This window comes from Erpetoichthys calabaricus, chromosome 12, assembly GCF_900747795.2.
Source record: "Erpetoichthys calabaricus chromosome 12, fErpCal1.3, whole genome shotgun sequence".
In the NCBI taxonomy this organism is placed as follows: domain Eukaryota; kingdom Metazoa; phylum Chordata; class Cladistia; order Polypteriformes; family Polypteridae; genus Erpetoichthys; species Erpetoichthys calabaricus.
This window is the reverse complement of record NC_041405.2, coordinates 84,815,931-84,837,302: the sequence shown is the minus strand read 5'-3', so window position 1 is coordinate 84,837,302 and position 21,372 is coordinate 84,815,931. Positions and strand designations below refer to the sequence as shown.

At 39.0% G+C, this 21,372-nt stretch overlaps 1 protein-coding gene across 12 annotated transcripts in view; it reads left to right on the top strand.

Moving 5' to 3' along the window:
- map7d3 (MAP7 domain containing 3) overlaps positions 1 to 21,372 on the top strand; it is a 158,898-nt gene that overhangs the window by 16,774 nt on the left and 120,752 nt on the right. The gene's annotated exons all lie outside the window — the stretch shown is intronic.

Genomic DNA, 21,372 nt, shown 5'->3' with positions numbered 1-21,372 from the left:
AATTGCTACTAGATTATATAACACGTTTCTGTTTTAACAATGTGTTTACACAGATTACTGTAGAAATGCAACACATATGAAATGCGTGTGTTTCAAATAACAATCTTATTATTTCTACTCTAAAACTCCACTTCACTCCCAGGTAATCAATCAAGGCAAGAGCTGGGAAAAGCCTGTTTACGTTCTAAGTCGTTGGGGGGATGGAATAGCCAGCTGCTGGCAGCATGTCTTTATCAGTACATTTAGATGACAAAAGACGCTGGCGGAGAGGTGAGAAAGGTTTTAAGAAGCGATTTAAGGTGGGCCGGATATACGAGTTTTTTCGTAGGCTCTGGTAATTCTAGTGTTAAACGAAATTAACGATTTATCAGTAAAATGTAACATACACACTTTAATGCATTTCTTCATGAAAGTGATATCAAGTATAAATCTAAAGATTCTAAATTTGCAGAGAGTTGGAATATCATACATTTCATTTGTTCTATGTGGTGATTTATTGCTGCTTGCTGTAGCAATTAAAAACTGGGATGACGTTTACGTCGGTCTGCTTTAATGATGAAGTAAACTATGGGGTTAAAGCGGACATTTCGAGATTAAAGTTGAAATTTCCACTTTAATCACAAAATACACATTTTCACCATGTCCTTAATTTTTTTTTTCTCAGTGGCTCAAATACAGCGCTGTACATTATGTTGCTGTTGTGAAGTTGCAAAAAAAAAAAAAACGGCACAAAAGATGGTATGTGATACTTTTAAAATGTATCGTGTCATTACGATTGGGAGTATGCGACGCTTGAATATAAAAGCACCACGAATGCATCTGTATGTCGGCATTTTGCTTCACCACATCAAACCATTCATCAAACATGGAGGCACGCACATCGATCCCATAGGATCCGCATAGAGGCTTTCTGTCACATGTAGATAGTAAACAAGAGAATCTGATGCCACGTTCTGACTTTTAGCACACTGCGTCACCCGACTTTTTGCTGGTACTGGAACTCGCACACGCGTCGCGTTAATTTCTGAGGACCTGCTCAGTGGACGCGTCAAATGAATGCTGGGAATGCGTGACAGCTATGATGTGGGCGCGTACACGTTCTGAGCATGAAGTATAAACAAGCCCTTATACTGGAACAGTTGAACCAAACCTGCAAGTATTTAAGATTATGGGAGGAAAACTGGAGTATCCAGAAGGAAAACACATATACACAGGGAGAATGTACAAATTTCACATAGTCTGGATGTGAACCTAGTACACTGGATCTGTAAAGTGGCAGTGTGCACTACTATGCCACCTAATCTTACAATATGTTAAATGTATTTAATAAAACTAGGGGGCAATACGCTCCAGCCACATCGCATCTTTGCTGCTCGCATTGTCAAGGGGGGGCCTGATTGCACACTGAGGAGATGCAGTCTGATCAGCTGCTGTCTTTCTGCTGCTGCTTCCGAGCTGCGTGTTCTGCATGTCGCGCTGCGCGTCGATCATTTAAAAGCCTGTCCTTTTGTCTCACTGCCTTGTCTTGTGTGACGTTAAAGTGTCTCTCGCAGGACGTCAAATTGTCTTCCGAGAAGAACACATATCGTCTCCTTCCAAGCCTTCCAAGATTTTTTTTTTTTTTTTAATAATAGATGTCAGTAATTCCTTAAATTAACAGCATTCACATTTGCAGCCTTAAGTTAGCTGCTTAACTGTCTTGAAGCATCAGAAAATTATACTCTGGCAGGAAAAACAGTGTAGTATAGATGGAAAAAAAAAGTATTTGTATCAGTATATTTTCTTTTTCTTTTTTTTCTGCATTACTCTACTGGTTTAAGTTTTGCTTTTTGTCATGTAAGAATGGAAATTTCTATGTGCAAAATTATAGAATTATTTAGTTAAAGATAAGCTAATATAGCAGAAATAACATTATTTTGAAGACAGGATGATAACCTTATTGATTTAAAAATGTATATACTACTGTCGACACCCGAATAAGTTGTGACATTAAAAATACTTGAAATATTAATATCAAATTTTTGTTTACAAATCCCTCCCCCCGGCGTGCATTTTCAAAAATGAATTTCAAGCCCTGAAAAGTATTTGAAGCCAAAACTTCATTTCTTCTTTTAGTGCTGGGTTCATCTTAGTTTGATCAAATTGGTGTCCTTATTTCTACACCACCCCTTTTAACTCTCCCTTTATTTCCTGCCAGTGCTTTTATAGACGTGTGCAGACTAAATGAGTTGTAGGGAAAAGAAAGCATCCTCTGTATCCACATTGATGTTATTAAAACATAAAAGTGCAATAAACATGGAATTGCTCAAATGTTGAATTAGTCAGCTACATTAGAAAAGTAGCCAGCCAATGGTCAGAGTTCGATGCAGTTGGTGCCCAAGGTCTGCCTTTACATAAGTGCAAATTTTAAAATGCATTTTTAACACATCATTTAGAAACGGCTATTACCATTTGTTTTGTCCTAGGATAGCACTGCCATTACCTTTATATGCAAAGCTATCAATAGAGGCTATTGCTTTAATATAACTTAATGGGAGCAGCCGAAAGAAGTAGAGTTTTAGTAAGGCAAAGTAAAGTTTTAATATTCATTGTATTAAATTTAAATATTTAAATGAATCAATCTTTAGTAGTGTCTGTAGATGCTGCTTCGCTGTTACTATATTGACTGAGCATCACAGTCTTACTGTCCTGGAGTTGTCTGATCCTCAGTCTCTATAGAACTGACCATTTATAAAGTCCACTATTCATTCTTACAATACCTATTAAAAAACGTATCATGATCAGTTTAAATAGTTTTCCTCCTGTCACTCCCTATAATAATAAAGCTACATTAAAAAAAGTATTATGCAAATAAAAAAAATAAACTGGGTGAGATCATACTTAACGGGCTGTTCATAGTGCTTTACTAGGGGGCTTTGCCCCCTACTCCCCCGCTTGCACTACGCGCCAACCACTTAACATCTCTGCCGTTCGCGTTGTGAAGAGGGGGGCTGAACGCACCCCAAGGAGACGTGATTGGTCCGCCGACACCCCCTCTTAAACAGTGATACAACTGTTTACATCTCCTCTTTGCTCGATCAGCTGCTGCTGCCATGCTGCGTGATCTGCATTTCGCGCTGCGCACTTCTGTCACATCACCTATGTCCATATATTCGATCTTTTTGCTTTTACCTTTTCATCAATATCGCATTGAATTTTGATTCTGTGTTTAGAATTACATTGTGACAACACAGCGTACGATGAGTGAATATTGTTTCTTTCTCTCTACAAGAAATATGTCTGACATAACCATGCAGGACTTTTTCAAATCTCATTGCATAAGCTCTTCCAGCCGGGCATGATTACATTGCTTGGCACAAAGACTCGTCTCGCAGGACATGAAAGTGTCTCTGAGACAATCACGTCTCATCTCCTTCCAAGATTTTTTTTTTTTTTTTTTTTTTTTTTATAATAGACATGTATCTACTTAGCTGAATATTTCACAGGCTACATGAGTCAAACTTTGCTGAATGTAAATTTTTTAAACCAGTTATTTTCTGCTGCCTAGCACTTTTGTCTTTTGTGAGCCATGATGAACCTGATAACTGGAAAGCTTTGAACTGTGCAAACCTTTAAAGTATACTACTAATATGTTTCTAATTTAAATGTGTAACTTACTGGAGTGGTAGGTTAACATAATAGCTAACTAAAATTGAAGTGCTGAAAGGTGGGAGATAGGCTTGTTAGTGCACACATGGCCTGAATTTCATTTGTGGCAGAGAAAGGAGATTAATAATAATAATAAATAACTAGCCAACCCGCGGCGTAACATACGCCGCATAATTATGTATTGATGGGTGAACACTTCCTGAACAACACAGTTGTCCAAATGGGGTGGGTTTGTGGATACCACTGTGAGTGAATGAAAAGATAGACCTCTGGAGAGAGCAACATATAATTGTCCGTGACTGAAACCGGGATCGTCTTGTGACGAAGAAGGCCACGCTGGTGAAAGTTACTTCGTCGGTAGGGATAAGTGTCAGTACTTGTAGATTAAGGTGTAGCGTGTCTTCGTTGTTGACGCTTAATATAGCTTGCGTACTGAGATGTTCCGGAGTCACAGTTGAGAAACACTTTGTTAATGTCTTTTAAGCACAGGGGAAAAAATGAACATGTGAAACATCCGTATAATGTAATAAGCCACCAAGAAAAGTAACATTATAACAATGCTATCTACGACCCGATCTCTGTAAACAGAAGTGATAAGAAAATCTAGCCCGGTGTATTCTTTAACTGCCTTGTGGCGCTGTAGTAGTGCTGCTGCTTTGCAGTAAGGAGACTGTGGAAGATTGTGGTTTCGCTTTCCGGTTCCTCCCTGTGTGGATAGCGCTTTGAATACTGAGAACACCGCTATATCAATGTAACGAAGTATTAACAGGAAATTGTCTTCGTGTAATAGTAAAAGGCAAATTATCCATGACAAACTGTTTTACACGCTGCATACTGAGGGAAAAAAATTAACATTTGCAAAATCCATAACGCTGCTTTCAGTAAGTACAATGCACACGCATTTAATTTGTTGGCCACTTTTTGCCAGCCGTCTTTTCTGGTTTGTGCTGCTTTTGCAGTGTTACCGCTTGTGCATATTGCATCTTGAAATCCTTCGAGTAACTAACTAACTAACATACACACACACACACACACACACAGCTTGTATGAAAAAATGCGCCCGTACTTTCATAATTTTGTTGCAGCCTATAGTGGAGTCAGGCACAGAGAAGGTCAGCTGCTGAGAAAGCGTCTCGACTGTCGCAGGGCCGGCATCGGTGAAGTAGGTGAGATGCTAATGAAACCGAGGCACAGGGCTTATTGGTTTTTAAAGACTGCTTCCTTCATTGTGTTTTAACCTCAGTTTTAAAGGATTGTTTTAAGGATCCCATGGGATACCCCTCGCAAACTGTTTTAGACGCTGCATTCAGCAATTCACATCCGCGACAAACATGCCTCTTCTGTAAACAGAAGTGATAAGAAAATCGAGCCCGGTGTATTCTTTAACTGCCTTGTGGCGCTGTAGTAGTGCTGCTGCTTTGCAGTAAGGAGACTGTGAAAGATTGTGGTTTCGCTTCCCGGTTCCTCCCTGTGTGGATAGCGCTTTGAATACTGAGAACACCGCTATATCAATGTAACGAAGTATTAACAGGAAATTGTCTTCGTGTAATAGTAAAAGGCAAATTATCCGCGACAAACTTTTTACACGCTGCATACCGAGGGAAAAAAATGAACATTTGCAAAATCCGTAACGCTGCTTTCAGTAAGTACAATGCACACGCGTTTAATGTGTCTGCCCCTTTTTGACAGCTGTCTTTTCTGGTTTGGGCTGCTTTTGCAGTGTTAACGCTTGTGCATATTACATCTTGAAATCCTTCGAGTAACTAATTAACTAACACCCACACACACAGCTTGTGTGAAAAAATGCGCCCGTATTTTCATAATTTTGTTGCAGCCTATAGTGGAGTCAGGCACAGAGAAGGTCAGCTGCTGAGAGAGCGTCTCGACTGTTGCAGGGCCTGCATCGGTGAAGCAGGTGAGACGCTAATGAAACAGAGGCACAGGGCTTATTGGTTTTTAAAGACTGCTTCCTTCATTGTGTTTTAACCTCAGTTGTAAAGGATTGTTTTAAGGATCCCATGGGATACCCCTCGCAAACTGTTTTAGACGCTGCATTCAGCAATTCACATCCGCGACCGACATGCCTCTTCTTACGTGGTCCTGCTTTGGTGGGCGGGAAACGTTTTCCATGTTCCTGCAGGACCATCTAAGAAGACGCATGTTTGTCGTGGATGCGAATTGCTGTATGTAGCGTGTAAAACAGTTTGCGATGTTGCACGCGGTCGTGCGTCGTAACCGAAAAGTCAATGTGGCTCAGAGCTGCATGCGGACTGTAGCACAGACAAACAGAAATGAAGGCGTGTTTTCCGAGGCGTCGCGTCCGAGTTGGTGGGTGTGGCTCTGCGAGTTTTCGTCGTATCCAATGGTCTTAGAGTTGGTGGGCGTGGCTCCTTCCTGCGTGCTTTCATAGGTGTCTTGCCCACTCTGGCGGCGCCTTAGAGAATCCTTATATGGCTCCTTCCTGCGTGCTTTCATGGGTGTTGTGCCACTCTGGCGGTAGCTTAGAGAATTATATATATAGATAATAATAATAAGTTGCATAGAAGTGGAAAATTTTCAGTTGAGATTTAAAGGTGGAGAAAGAGGAGCAATCTCAGAGAGACTGAGGAAGAATTCCAGAGTTGAGGGGCCATAATACTGAAGGACCTGCCTCCCAGGGTGGAGAGTCTGGTGCATGGGACGGTAAGGAACTTACTGTATGAAGACCTGAAAGAGCGACAAGGAGTGTAAGGAGCTAGGAGCTGAATGAGGTAGAGGGGGGCAAGGTTCAGTATGGCTTCGAAGGTGAGAAGCAGAATCTTCATTACTTTATTTATTTTTTTAAGAATTGTAGATAATTCTTATAGGCTTGGAGGATGTACATATATAGAATTATTTGATTATCGTGGACTACCTGATTCTAACCAAATGCTCATACAAAAAGCATTCACTAAGGCTTTCTATTCAGTATCTAAACAAGTAAATGCTCCCTTGTATTCAGTACTAAAAGTAAAAGTTCACACACTTTTTTATTAATTGTATTGATTTTATTGAAATCACACAACATTCCATACAAACAGAGCAATTTTTACAAAAATAGTATCGAAAACAAATCAACTCCCATCCCTGAGAAAGAGAGCATGGCCAGCAGAGTAAAACTTAAAGCTAGTAAAAAATAAGTAAATACAGTTAGGTCCATAAATATTTGGACAGAGACAACTTTTTTCTAATTTTGGTTCTGTACATTACCACAATGAATTTTAAATGAAACAACTCAGATGCAGTTGAAGTGCAGACTTTCAGCTTTAATTCAGTGGGGTGAACAAAACGATTGCATAATAATGTGAGGCAACTAAAGCATTTTTTTTAACACAATCTCTTCATTTCAGGGGCTCAGAAGTAATTGAACAAATTAAATAACTGGAAATAAAATGTTCACTTCTAATACTTGGTTGAAAACCCTTTGCTGGCAATGACAGCCTGAAGTCTTGAACTCATGGACATCACCAGATGCTGGGTTTCCTCCTTTTTAATGCTTTGCCAGGCCTTTACTGCAGTGGCTTTCAGTTGCTGTTTGTTTGTAGGCCTTTCTGTCCGAAGTTTAGTCTTCAACAAGTGAAATGCATGCTCAATTGGGTTAAGATCAGGTGACTGACTTGGCCATTCAAGAATTTTCCACTTCTTTGCTTTAATAAACTCCTGGGTTGCTTTGGCTGTATGTTTTGGGTCATTGTCCATCTGTATCATGAAACACCGCCCAATCAATTTGACTGCATTTAGCTGGATTTGAGCAGACAGTATGTCTCTGAACACCTCAGAATTCATTCGGCTGCTTCTGTCCTGTGTCACATCATCAATAAACACTAGTGACCCAGTGCCACTGGCAGCCATGCACGCCCAAGCCATCACACTGTCTCCACTGTGTTTTACAGATGATGTGGTATGCTTTGGATAATGAGCTGTTCCACACCTTCTCCGTACTTTTTTCTTGCCATCATTCTGGTAGAGGTTGATCTTGGTTTCATCTGTCTAAAGAATGTTTTTCCAGAACTGTGCTGGCTTTTTTAGATGTTCTTTAGCAAAGTCCAAACTAGCCTTTCTATTCTTGAGGCTTATGAGTTGCTTGCACCTTGCAGTGCACCCTCTGTATTTATTTATTATTTCTTTCTTTCATGCAGTCTTCTCTTTATGGTAGACTTGGGTATCGATACGCCTACCCCCTGGAGAGTGTTGTTCACTTGGTTGGCTGTTGTGAAGGGGTTTCTCTTCACCATAGAAATGATTCTGCGATCATCCACCACTGTTGTCTTCCGTGGACGTCCAGGTCTTTTTGCGTTGCTGAGTTTAACAGTGCTTGCTTTCTTTCTCAGGATGTACCAAACTGTAGATTTTGCCACTCGTAATATTGTAGCAATTTCTCGGATGGGTTTTTTCTGTTTTCGCAGCTTAAAGATGGCTTCTTTCACCTGCATGGAGAGCTCCTTTGACCGCATGTTGTCTGTTCACAGCAAAATCTTCCACATGCAAGCACCACACCTCAAATCAACTCCAGGCCTTTTATCTGTTTAGTTGATAATGACATAACGACGGACTTGCCCACACCTGCCCATAAACTAGCCTTTGAGTCAATTGTCCAATTACTTTTGAGCCCCTGAAATGAAGGGATTGTGTTAAAAAAAAATGCTTTAGTTGCCTCACATTTTTATGCAATCGTTTTGTTCACCCCACTGAATTAAAGCTGAAAGTCTGCACTTCAACTGCATCTGAGTTGTTTCATTTAAAATTCATTGTGGTAATGTACAGAACCAAAATTAGAAAAAACTTGTCTCTGTCCAAATATTTATGGACCTAACTGTAGATGAATTAATAAGTGAATAAAGATAAATGGAGAAGAAAAAGAAAAGGGGAGAGAATCTGCTTCCTCAGTGCTTTAAAAGCTTATTCTAAAATGTTATTGATTAGATCCTGCCAGGTTTTGAATAAGTTCTGCACAGATCCTCATAAGTGAGAATTTGATTTTTTCCAATTTCAAATAGTATACAGTGCATCCGGAAAGTATTCACAGCGCATCACTTTTTCCACATTTTGTTATGTTACAGCCTTATTCCAAAATGGATTAAATTCATTTTTTTCCTCAGAATTCTACACACAACACCCCATAATGACAATGTGAACAAAGTTTACTTGAGGTTTTTGCAAATTTTTTAAAAATAAAAAAACTGAGAAATCACATGTACATAAGTATTCACAGCCTTTGCTCAATACTTTGTCGATGCACCTTTGGCAGCAATTACAGCCTCAAGTCTTTTTGAATATGATGCCACAAGCTTGGCACACCTATCCTTGGCCAGTTTCGCCCATTCCTCTTTGCAGCACCTCTCAAGCTCCATCAGGTTGGATGGGAAGCTTCGGTGCACAGCCATTTTAAGATCTCTCCAGAGATGTTCAATCAGATTCAAGTCTGGGCCCCTCAAGGACATTCACAGAGTTGTCCTGAAGCCACTCCTTTGATATCTTGGCTGTGTGCTTAGGGTCGTTGTCCTGCTGAAAGATGAACTGTCTCCCCAGTCTGAGGTCAAGAGTGCTATGGAGCAGGTTTTCATCCAGGATTTCTCTGTACATTGCTGCAGTCATCTTTCCCTTTATCCTGACTAGTCTCCCAGTTCCTGCCGCTGAAAAGCATCCCCACAGCATGATGCTGCCACCACCATGCTTCACTGTAGGGATGGTATTGGCCTGGTTATGAGCGGTGCCTGGCATTCACATCAAAGAGTTCAATCTTTGTCTCATCAGACCAGAGAATTTTCTTTCTCATGGTCTGAGAGCCCTTCAGGTGCCTTTAGGCAAACTCCAGGCGGGCTGCCATGTGCCTTTTACTAAGGAGTGGCTTCCGTCTGGCCACTCTACCATACAGGCCTGATTGGTGGATTGCTGCAGAGATGGTTGTCCTTCTGGAAGGTTCTCCTCTCTCCACACAGGACCTCTGGAGCTCTGACAGAGTGACCATTGGGTTCTTGGTCACCTCCCTGACTCAGGCCGTTCTCCCCCGATCGCTCAGTTTTAGATGGCCAGCCAGCTCTAGGAAGAGTTCTGGTGGTTTCAAACTTCTTCCACTTACGGATGATGGAGGCCACTGTGCTCATTGGGACCTTCAAAGCAGCAGAAAATTTTCTGTAACCTTCCCCAGATTTGTGCCTTGAGACAATCCTGTCTCAGAGGTCTACAGACAATTCCTTTGACTTCATGCTTGGTTTGTGCTCTGACATGAACTGTCAACTGTGGGATCTTATATAGACAGGTGTGTTCCTTTCCAAATCATGTCCAATCAACTGAATTTACCACAGGTGGACTCCAATTAAGCTGCAGAAACATCTCAAGGATGATCAGGGGAAACAGGTTACACCTGAGCTCAATTTTGAGCTTCATGGCAAAGGCTGTGAATACTTACGTACATGTGCTTTCTCAATTTTTTTATTTTTAATAAATTTGCAAAAATCTCAAGTAAACTTTTTTCACACTGTCATTATGGGTTGTTGTGTGTAGCATTCTGAGGAAAAAAATTAATTTAATCCATTTTGGAATAAGGCTGTAACATAACAAAATATGGAAAAAGTGATGCGCTGTGAACACTTTCCGGATGCACTGTATAACATCAGTTACATACTGAATTAAAAGAGGAGAGTTAGGATTCTTCCAGTTGAGCAAGATAAGTCTATGTGCCAATAGTGTAGTAAAGGCAATTACAGTCTGTTTGTCCTTCTCCACTTTAAGCCCATCTGGGAGTGCACCGCACTCTTTTACAGTACCACATGATATAGTAATTACCAATATTATTTGGGACTTTTTCATTTACACAAACTCTTTAAGGCTGCTTTTTTGGTACAAAGCACTTTTTGTTTAGCACACTGTTGTCAGATTTGCACCATTTGCTTTAATTAGATTCATGTTTGCATCAGGATATTCAAAAGACATTAGCTCTGAAGAGCAATATTTAATAAGGAAATATAATTTATGTAGCTTTTACAAACTATTTCTTCACATCTCTAACTGCTGGTTTTTTTTTTTTTGTTTTTTTTTTACATTTTTCCCCAAATTTAAGGTTACTCTAGGGAGACAAACTTATCAATGGTGTATTTATTCAGGATAAGTGATCAGGCTTAATTATGAGTATGTTTGTATACAGTATGCTTGATTAAATGTAACATCTCATTCAGTATTGCACCATTCAAAAATGTGTCATACAGTATGTAATTTCTATCATTTGTCATATTTTAATTGTTACATTGTTGGACATTAGTTTAGCTTCTAAAGCCCAACGAAAAAAACACAAATGTAGTGTTTGCCGATTCGCTTTCAGCAGTGAAATATAATGTTTTAGCACACTGTGTGTCTTATCATTGGATATGTGCTTTGTACCTCAAAAATAAGCTGAAGTACACAAATATCTGGAGATTTTGAAACACTAAATAGAATTAATCTATAGACGAGCCGCAGTTTTGGAGATAGTCACACAGTTTAAATCATGCCTTGATTTTTACTTTCTTGTCCCCAGTGCAACTAGGATAGGCAGCTTATCTATATAAACTGGTTAAAAGGATTAGTCTTTTTATGTAGTAACCATTAGGCTAATTATTCAGAAAATATTAAGTTAGCTATAAGACTTACCCAACATTGAAAATCATTACTACCGTGTTTCCCTGAAAATAAGACCAGGTCTTATATTAATATTTGCTCTAAAAGATGCACTAGGGCTTATTTTCAGGATAAGGATGTCTTATTTATTTATGTACAACAATATACATTTATCCAAATACAATCCTATCATCTTCTTCTGGAGTATCGTCATAACTCTCCACATTCAAACCCTGAATTCCAGCCTGAATTTCTTCCTATTCCAGTGGCTTTTAGGATCCTCCAGGATCAGTGTGCATGCTTTGATGTTTGATGAATGGTTCGATGTGGTGAAGCAAAATGTCAACATATAAATGTATTCATGTTGCTTTTATATTCAAGCGTTGCATATCTCTCTATTATAAAAAAAACATCCTGGAGAGAAACAGTAGGGCGTCGAGACGTGATCTTCACGTTAAGATCACGGAAGACAGTTAAAAGACCCGTGAGGACCTTAAACATGAGACATTGTGCCAAGAGATTGACCCAGAACCATCTCGCGATGGCGTAGAACATAAGATTCTTGCAAGACACGCCCTACGATCAATATCAAATAAGACAACGGGGCAGCAAAACATTCAGTCATGTAAAGGATTTGAGCACACACAGATCCAGGGTCTCAGCGCATATAAAGCGTATAAGGGCAGTACGTTATAAATGAAACGTCAACGACTAAGCAAAGAAGAAAGCAGTGCGGAAAAAAGAGACTCAAAAGCGTTGGATAGAAAAAGGAGCAAAAAAGAAAAAATGATCTAGGTGCAAATTCAGAAAATAAGGAAAGTAATTATCAGCCCGTAACAAGTGGAATTGAAATAAAGCACGTCCAATCGGACTCAGAATTAAAAGACAGAATAAAAGACAAAGTAGAACTTCATAATCACGTTCACAAACGTTGGCGCTATACACATGCAGAGCATATTATGAAAGCAGTGTAATTCGAAAGGCTCAAAAAAAAAGTTTGCGCAATACAAATGTGGAGAAGGTTAAAGAATATGAAAGTAGGAAAATTAGAAAGTATAAGAAAAAAAAAGAAAGTAAAGATCGCAGTAGTGCAAAAAAATGAAATTATTACTTGAAAAAGGGAAAATAATCACCACAGACCAGGTGTCATTGGGGAAAAAAAAGCAGGACAAAGCAAGGTCAGAAATAAAATGTAAGTAAAAAGTAAAATGTCATAAAGAGTTTACAAAACAAAGGGGCCAAACACATGCAGAGCTGGTTAGAGATAATGAAAACTGGAATTCAAAAGACTCAAAAAAAAAAAAAAACGGTAGGCACGAAACACATGCCAAGCAAGATACAGAATATGAAAGCAGAAAAAAATGAGTGTCAAAAAAAGAAAGTAAACATCACATTAGCTCAAAAAAAAGAGAAATTATTACTCGGAGAAATAACTAAAAGGCGAATAGAGATTGAATATATGGACACAGGTGATCTGTCAGAAGTATGTAAATATTGTAAGGCTTTCAAGTTTAAGTCAGAATTTCAAAAACGGGGTTTACCTCACATGCATTTATTGGTTACTTTGCAAACAAAATTATTAACTGCTGATGATGTAGATCCCTTTGTCTGTGCTGAAATTCCAAACAGAGAAACCTATCCTGAATTATGGTACAAAGTCATTAAACACATGTCTCACTAACCTCATTTAAAATATTCAGCATATTGGAACTCGAAAGATTCCAAATATTGTTTTTATATAAGTTCTGAAATAAAAGTGAAACTAATGAAATAGCAACAATTCAAAGAAAAAAAAAAATCTTAAAAGTGTGTATCCGGAAAACCAAACACGGGGGTTGGCGAGCAAAGTGAGCAGGGGGCAAAGCCCCCTAGTTCTCCAAAGTAATTACACGATACATTTTAAAAGCCTCGCATACCATCTTCTGTGCTGTCTTTTTTTTTTTTTTTTTTTTTTGCACCTTTACAATACCATCAGAATGTACGGCGGTGTATTTGAACCACAGAGAAAAAAAAATAAGGACATAATGAAAATGTCTATTTTGTGATTAAAGTGGAAATTTCGGCTTTAAACTCAATGTCCACTGTAACCTCTTAGTTTAATTTATCATTAAAGTAGACTGTCGTAAACATCATCTTAAAACCGACCCAGTTATTAATTGCTACGCGCTTCGAGTGCTTCCTCCTGACCTGACATCAGCGGCAAGCAGCAATAGATCGCCACACAGAACTCTGCACATTTAGAATTCTTAGAGTTATACTTGATATCACTTTCATGAAGAAATGCATTAAAATATATATGTTACATTTTACAGATAAATCATTAACTTTGTTTAAATAATGAGTACTATTAATAGTTACACATATGGGGTGGTGCGGTGGCAGAATGGTAGAGCTGCTGTCTCGCAGGGAGTCACATCCCTTATGATCCCTGCCTGGAGTTTGCATGTTTTCCTGGTAGCTTTCCACAGTGTGCTCAGTTTTTCATCCAAAGACATGAAGGTTTGGGGATTTGGTGAAGCTACAGTGATGCCAGTGTATGTGTGTGCTTGTGTTCCCCTTGCAATGAGCTGATGCCCTGTCCAGGGATTTTGGTTCTGTCTTACTGCAGGAATGGGCGCATCCCCGAATTGATGGATGTAATCATTAAACATCCTTTTCAGAGATAGATAGATACTTTATTAATCCCAATGGGAAATTCACATTCTTCAGCAGCAGCATACTGATACAATAAATAATATTAAATTAAAGAATGATAATAATGCAGGTGAAAAACAGACATATATATATATATTGTGGTAAGGTGTGTCATCAGAATTTAATGGACGTTTCGGGCACACACATCACATTTCGTGAAGTATAAACCTGCCCTTACTTTTCAGCTGACAACCTTAACTAGGGCTTATTTTTGGGGTAGGGCTTATATTACAGAGCAGCCTGAATGAAAATCATGCTAGGGCGTATTTTCGGGGAAACACAGTAGGGCCAACTGTCTAGAGAGCATGGTCTTATTTTTGCTTGAAGCTCAAAATCTAATTATACTTAACCTCCTTCTAAAGCCAACTCTAGCAAGTGTGTAGAAAGCATTGCTCCACACATGCAACTTATTTTTGATTGGATGAAAGAACTTGATGGAAAAATAGGTGCCCAAATATAAACCAACATTATGTTATATTAAGCTGCTATTACCCCAATATTTTTTCAACAGATAAGTAAGTAGCCATCCAAATCCAGTGCAATAATCTGCTATATAGCCAACACCCAGCTCTTGTGGAACTTGCAGAATAAATATACAACTTTTTCATTAGGTTTTTTGTATATTTAATGGCTCTCATCTTATATTATATATGTATAGCTGTCAAGAACTTTGGTCATTAGTGTTGCCTCATAACAAAAGTAATGTTCAATTGTGACTTTGTAATTGACTTTCCGACATTGCACTATAAAAAAAAAAAAAACAAATACTGTAACAATGGTCAATAACTTCAGGTTGTATTTTAAGCTAAGTTATTTTCAGTTTAAATTAAAATTTAGAAGTAAAGTTAATCCTGTTAATTTTCTCTTTTATGTTTGTGTTTTCATTTTTTGTTTTTACTCCACCAGTTAACCTAACATCATAAGGGCTCATTTATACTTCATGCTCAGAATGCGTACATGAACGCATCATGGCTGCCACACGTTCCCAGTGTTCATTTGACGTGTACTTTGAGCAGGTCCTCAGAAATTAACGTGATGTGTGCGCGAGTTGCAGTACCAGCAAAAAGTTGGGGGGCGCAGTGTGATAAAAGTTGGAATGTAACGTCAGAGTCTCTGTTTACTATCTACATGTGACAGAAAGCCTCAGAGCGGTAGCTCTGCTGTCTTGCAGGGAGTCACGTCGCTGGTATTCCCTGCCTGGAGTTTACATGTTTTCCAGCTAGGTTTCCACAGTGTGCTCCGCTTTCCTTCCAAAGATATGCAGATTTGGTGACACTAAAATGACGCTAGTGTATGTGAATGCTTGTATTCACCTTGCGATGAGCTGATGCCCCGTCTAGGGATTGTTTCTGTCTCGTGCCCAATGCTTTCTGGAATGGACACATCCCTGGATTGATGGATTTAATCATTAAACATCCTTTTCAGAGATATTGCGGTAAGGTAAGCACTTTGAGCAACATTATTTTTATGAAAATGTGCTATATCAATAAATGTTATTGTTGTTGTAAGGTGTCATCAGAATTTAATGGGTGTTCCAGGCAATTCAAAACACAGCAAACCTGTTCTCACCGTGATGATATCTCGCACTGCCACCTGGTGGATTCTTCCAGATTTATGTAAAGTACACGCGCAAGTATAAACCGTAAAACATTTGCGTAGCAGGAGCGTCTGCTGGAGCATGTGTTGCATCGCATGAAGTATAAACCTGGCCTAAGTCTCCATATGGTAAGTGAGAGTTAATCCCACCAATACTGGTTCATGAATGGGTCAATTAAGGTAGCCAGCAAGCTGGTTAATAGTTTAAATGTTACGTTAGCAAACCAGGTTTCAAGCTTTCGCCAGTAGTTCTAAAGGTTTGGTTCGGAAGATGACAATCATATAGGAGCAAAATTACTTTTAAATCACTTTGATACATGTTAGCTTCACTATGAATGAGTCTACATTCCTGCCACCCATCCACTTTACTGTTGTACTTTTAATAAGCTGTTGTACGGCATATGCAAGTGCGGTATCATATACTACAGTTGATTTTTTTTTTTTTTATTTCCTGTTCAATTGTTGCAATTGTCTCATTTTTACTTGGTCCAAACTCAGTCCTCCTTAGTTCAAATGTCATCAGCCACTTGCAAATCTGTCTTTATAAATTCATGTCAATCTAGAGAGCCCATCTCTTGCCATTGCAGTTCTTTCTGTGCAGTTGGTGACATTGGAAACTAAGATTGAAACAGTTTGGGTTTGCCAGAAACAGCTGGATTGAATCACAATGGTTTTAAGGATTTCTGCTATTGATTCTTAGTTTTCCATCTATATCAGTGATTTTTAAATGTGGTGCTATTTACTGCCAACATAGCAGCAGTACAGGAAGACACCTCTTATTATAAAACAGAAGAGATCTAAATTATTTATTACTGCTCACCACAAATGACAAAAACATGCTGAGGATAAGATGAGCTTAAAAATGTACAAAAGCAGTATCACCAATTTGATTAAATTCTTTCTGGCACCTGTTAATTTGTGTCTGTGCACTGTGAAAGAAAGGAAAGTCTAAATGAACATATTTTGCGACAAATAAGGCACAGAATGTGTGTTGCGCAATGTGAAGCTATTAAATGGCATGTATTTTTATTTCTAATTAGTCTTTTAAAGCCATATTTGGAAGGGTTTAGGTTTTCATGGGGAGTTGGGCTGATGGTAGAGTTTCTCTGAATTTTTTTATTTTTAAATCGTCTAAATCCATCGTGCTAGTGATTTACTGACTTTTAATTGTGTTTTTCCCACATCTGTAAAGATTAAGGTGTAACTTATTAAAGCAGTTCCATGCAAGAATAAATGCTGATATTTGCTTGTGGCTTTTCTGGGCCTTTTTTGTTATGATGACGAACTCTTGCATGGAATAGATGCTCCCATCTCTGTCATTTCTATATCTGCTCCCATAAAAATTGGTTGCGAACATTATAGGCAACCTGTGATAATGATTCTTTTTTATGACATTTGCCCTGAGCATTTATCCCATATAAGTAGAACTTGAATTACACTAGTCAGAGCTCTGTAATACATAGCCATGTATGTAGTTTTCATGCAGAGTACAATACATCTGTGGTGCTCAATTCTGCCGTACAAAGGAAGTGAACCGCTAGTGCAATAAATGAGTATACAATAGCCGTGAGTTTAAAAATTAGACTATACAACATATTATAAAGCAAGTGTTTTATGTATTAGGCAATTTGTAAAAAATAGCAAATCCAATTTAGGGAAAGAACATATTTAAAAATGGAACATTACAATATGCATGGTGCGTATTTTGTATTAATTTTAGTATAGGGTTGGTATCAGAACTTCAGTTAGTTCAGTACTTGTCTTCATTAAAACCTTGGTGTTCTTGTGTGCTTTGAATGTGTTGTATATTATTTAATAATTCAAGTGATAAGAGAATCTTTAACTAATTAATCTGATAATTAGAAATCAACTTTGATAAAATCTTACTATTTCCTAGTGTGTTTCTTATGCTTCATTAATGTGGCCGGGCTGCTTGCTGTTATGCTGTTTTCATGACAGATATTATCTTCATGTAATCATGTGTAACTGATTGAATTTGGGACTGAAGCACCAATTAAACAGTATTGGATTAGAAATTTAGTATTTTTCACTAAAATAGCTTTGGTATGATAAACATAGTAATTGCAGCATAACAATGACAAATGTTAAGCTTGACTTGAACAAAGTCCTACAGACATGTTATGTTTTCTTTCGGCTAGATCAGTCAATCCATCCATCCATCCATCCATCCTCTTCCGCTTATCCGAGGTCGGGTCATGGGGGCAGCAGCTTGAGCAGAGATGCCCAGACTTCCCTCTCTCCGGCCACTTCTTCTAGCTCTTCCGGGAGAATCCCGAGGCGTTCCCAGGCCAGCCGGGAGACATAGTCCCTCCAGCGTGTCCTGGGTCTTACCCGAGGCCTCCTCCCGGTTGGACGTGCCCAGAACACCTCACCAGGGCGGCGTCCAGGAGGCATCCTGATCAGATGCCCGAGCCACCTCATCTGACTCCTCTCGATGCGGAGGAGCAGCGGCTCTACTCTGAGCCCCTCCCGGATGACTGAGCTTCTCACCCTATCTTTAAGGGAGAGCCCAGACACCCTGCGGAGGAAACTCATTTCAGCCGCTTCTATTCGCAATCTCGTTCTTTCGGCCACTACCCATAGCTCATGACCATAGGTGAGGGTAGGAACGTAGATCGACTGGTAAATTGAGAGCTTTGCCTTACGGCTCAGCTCCTTTTTCACCACGACAGACCAATGCAGAGCCCACATCACTGCGGACGCTGCACCGATCCGCCTGTCAATCTCCCGCTCCATTCTTCCCTCACTATATAGATATAGATAGATATATATATATATAGATATATATCTATACTAATAAAAGGCAAAGCCCTCACTGACTCACTGACTGACTGACTGACTGACTCACTCATCACTAATTCTCCAACTTCCCGTGTAGGTAGAAGTGTGAAATTTGGCAGGCTCATTCCTTACAGCTTACTTACAAAAGTTAGGCAGGTTTTATTTCGAAATTCTACGCGTAATGGTCATAACTGGAACCTGTTTGACTGACTCACTCATCACTAATTCTCCAACTTCCCGTGTAGGTAGAAGTCTGAAATTTGGCAGGCTCATTCCTTACAGCTTACTTACAAAAGTTAGGCAGTTTTTATTTCGAAATTCTACGCGTAATGGTCATAACTGGAACCTGTTTGACTGACTCATTCATCACTAATTCTCCAACTTCCCGTGTAGGTAGAAGGCTGAAATTTGGCAGGCTCATTCCTTACAGCTTACTTACAAAAGTTAGGCAGGTTTCATTTCGAAATTCTACGTGTAATGGTCATAACTGGAACCTGTTTTTTGTCCATATACTCTAATGGAGGAGGCGGAGTCACGTATCGCGTCATCACGTATTACGCCTCCTACGTAATCACGTGAACTGAAAACGAGGAAGAGATTTACAGCACAAGTCAAACGCGGGAACAAAGGTAAATGACGTTAATTGTTGACTGTCTTTTAATACTGTGTACTTGTTGAGTGTCTTTTAATACTGTGTAAGCATACATATTAACACATGTGCAATTAAACGTGTGCATTTACGGGGTGATTTCTCAGGCTTAAAAGCTCGCCTTTTATTAAAAAGGTAAATGCAAACTCTTTTCATTCTGAAGGGCACAAACCACATTAGATTTCAGCCGTTAAACGCGCAAAAATGTCAGTACACCAGATAAATAAGCGCAACATATTATCAATTGTATTGTATGCTTACAATACATATAGAAATGTGTTAATCGTTAACTAATATTATGGGATGGTGTTTTTCGACTCGCGCTTTGATTTAAACGATTGCATGTCTTGGTGGGTTTGCGTAGCTTATTGTCAATATCTTTACAGCTCTTTTTAAGACTTAATTTAAAAAGGTTTTCTTTTCTTCTTAATAAAAATTTAAAAGCAGTACTTTAAAAGCAGCGCTCACTTCACTCCCTTACGGGAATCGAACCTTGGACGTCAGCGCTAGAGGCTAAGCCCCTAAAATTGTGCCACGGCGTGTGGTTCGTTTATTTCACAGCATGTAGATTGGGGTAATTACATTCACGGCATTCGTAGTCTGATTCACAATCTGATTGTATGGGTGGTTACCTACCAGGTAACGCTTATGGTTAGCCAGCAAGTCATCTCGAAGTGATCACTCGAGTGAACGCAGCTTCACAAAAAAACAGATCCTTAACAAACTGTTATTGGTATATTTTCCCTCAATTTTAAAAGGTTTTCTTTTCTTCTTAATAAAAATTTAAAAGCAGTACTTCGCCGGTGCGAAGCGCGGGGATTTGAGCGACTGACGCATACAGACATATTCATGAGTGCAGGTACTTCGGAAAGAAAGCACCGTGTAAACCTAAACTTTAAATTAAGTTCATAGACCTACAAAAGTTTGCCATTGATTTGAGGCAAGATTGCTTTTCTCCTGTACAACTATACGTTGCATTCTTAACAGTAAGCTTGCACTGCTTGGTCATATTACAACCTGAGTGCTGAACTGACAACGTCGTATACAAACAGAACTATAACAATCGTAATAAACAAACAAAAAAAAAAGTGAAGAACCCTTGGATTTAATAAAAAGGCTCTTTCCTTGGCGAAGCAAGGAAAAAGGAAGACCTTATATGGCATTCGTTTATAAAACAGCGGAAAAGCTGTGTTAAGGCTGCTTCACAAAAAAACAGATCCTTAACAAATTGCTATTGGGATATTTTCCCTCAATTTAAAAAGCTTTTCTTCTTCATAAAAATTTAAAAGCAGTACTTCGCGGGGATTTAGATATATATATACAGTATATATATAGAGAGAGAGAGAGAGATATAGATATACAGTATATATATATAGATTTAGATATATATAGATATACATATATAGATATAGATATATATAGATATATATATATATATATATATATGTAAGCTTATAAGTACAGTGGAACCTCGAGATACGATCACCTCTGTATACGAGAAATTCAAAATACGAGGAAAGTATGAGCGAAAAATTCAGATCTAAATACGAGCATTGGCTGTGGGTATAGCTCGCGGCTTAGCAAGGGGGCGTGGTAGCAGTTGCGAGCCGCGATCTGCGGTGTCTGCGTTTCTCACTTAAGTGCACAGGTGGGAAACTGCCCACATCCATGATTGTTCCTGTGGCTGATGGGCTGCAGCTGCCATGTACTCCCCGCATATATAGAGAAGCGCGAGCCGGTTAAGGGGGAGAAAAAGTAAAAGAAAAGAGAGAGAGAGAGCGCGAGGGCGGGTGGGCGGGCGGGCGGGCGAGTGAGTGAGTGCAGGCTCGCGTGTAGCTGAACAGGCGAGCCAAACAGCTGAAGCAGGACGGTGTAGAGAAGGTCAGCTGCATTAAGAGTGTCTCGCCTGTTGCAGAGCCCGCAGGTGAGACGCTAACAGAGAAGAAGCACCGGGGATTGTCATCTGTTTTTTAAAGACTGCATCCTTTTGACGTTTTAACCTCGTGTTAAAGGATTGTTATTCTTGTGTATTTTAAATCTCCACTTCACAACTGTTTTAAGGATTATTTATTTAAAGATTTATTGAATGCTCTACTGCACTTTGGACACCTGTTTTGATTCTTTTAATAATCAGTTATATTATTTACCAGTGTTATTTATTAAAGGTAGACTACAGTATATATAATTTATCAGTGTTATTTGTTAGGAAAATTGATTTTTATGTTAATATATTTGGGGTGCAGAACGGATTAACTGGATTTCCATTATTTTCAATGGGGAAGTTTGTTCTAGATACGAGAAATTCGCTATACAAGCTCAGTTCTGGAACGAATTAAACTCGTATCTAGAGGTTCCACTGTACTGCCTTACTT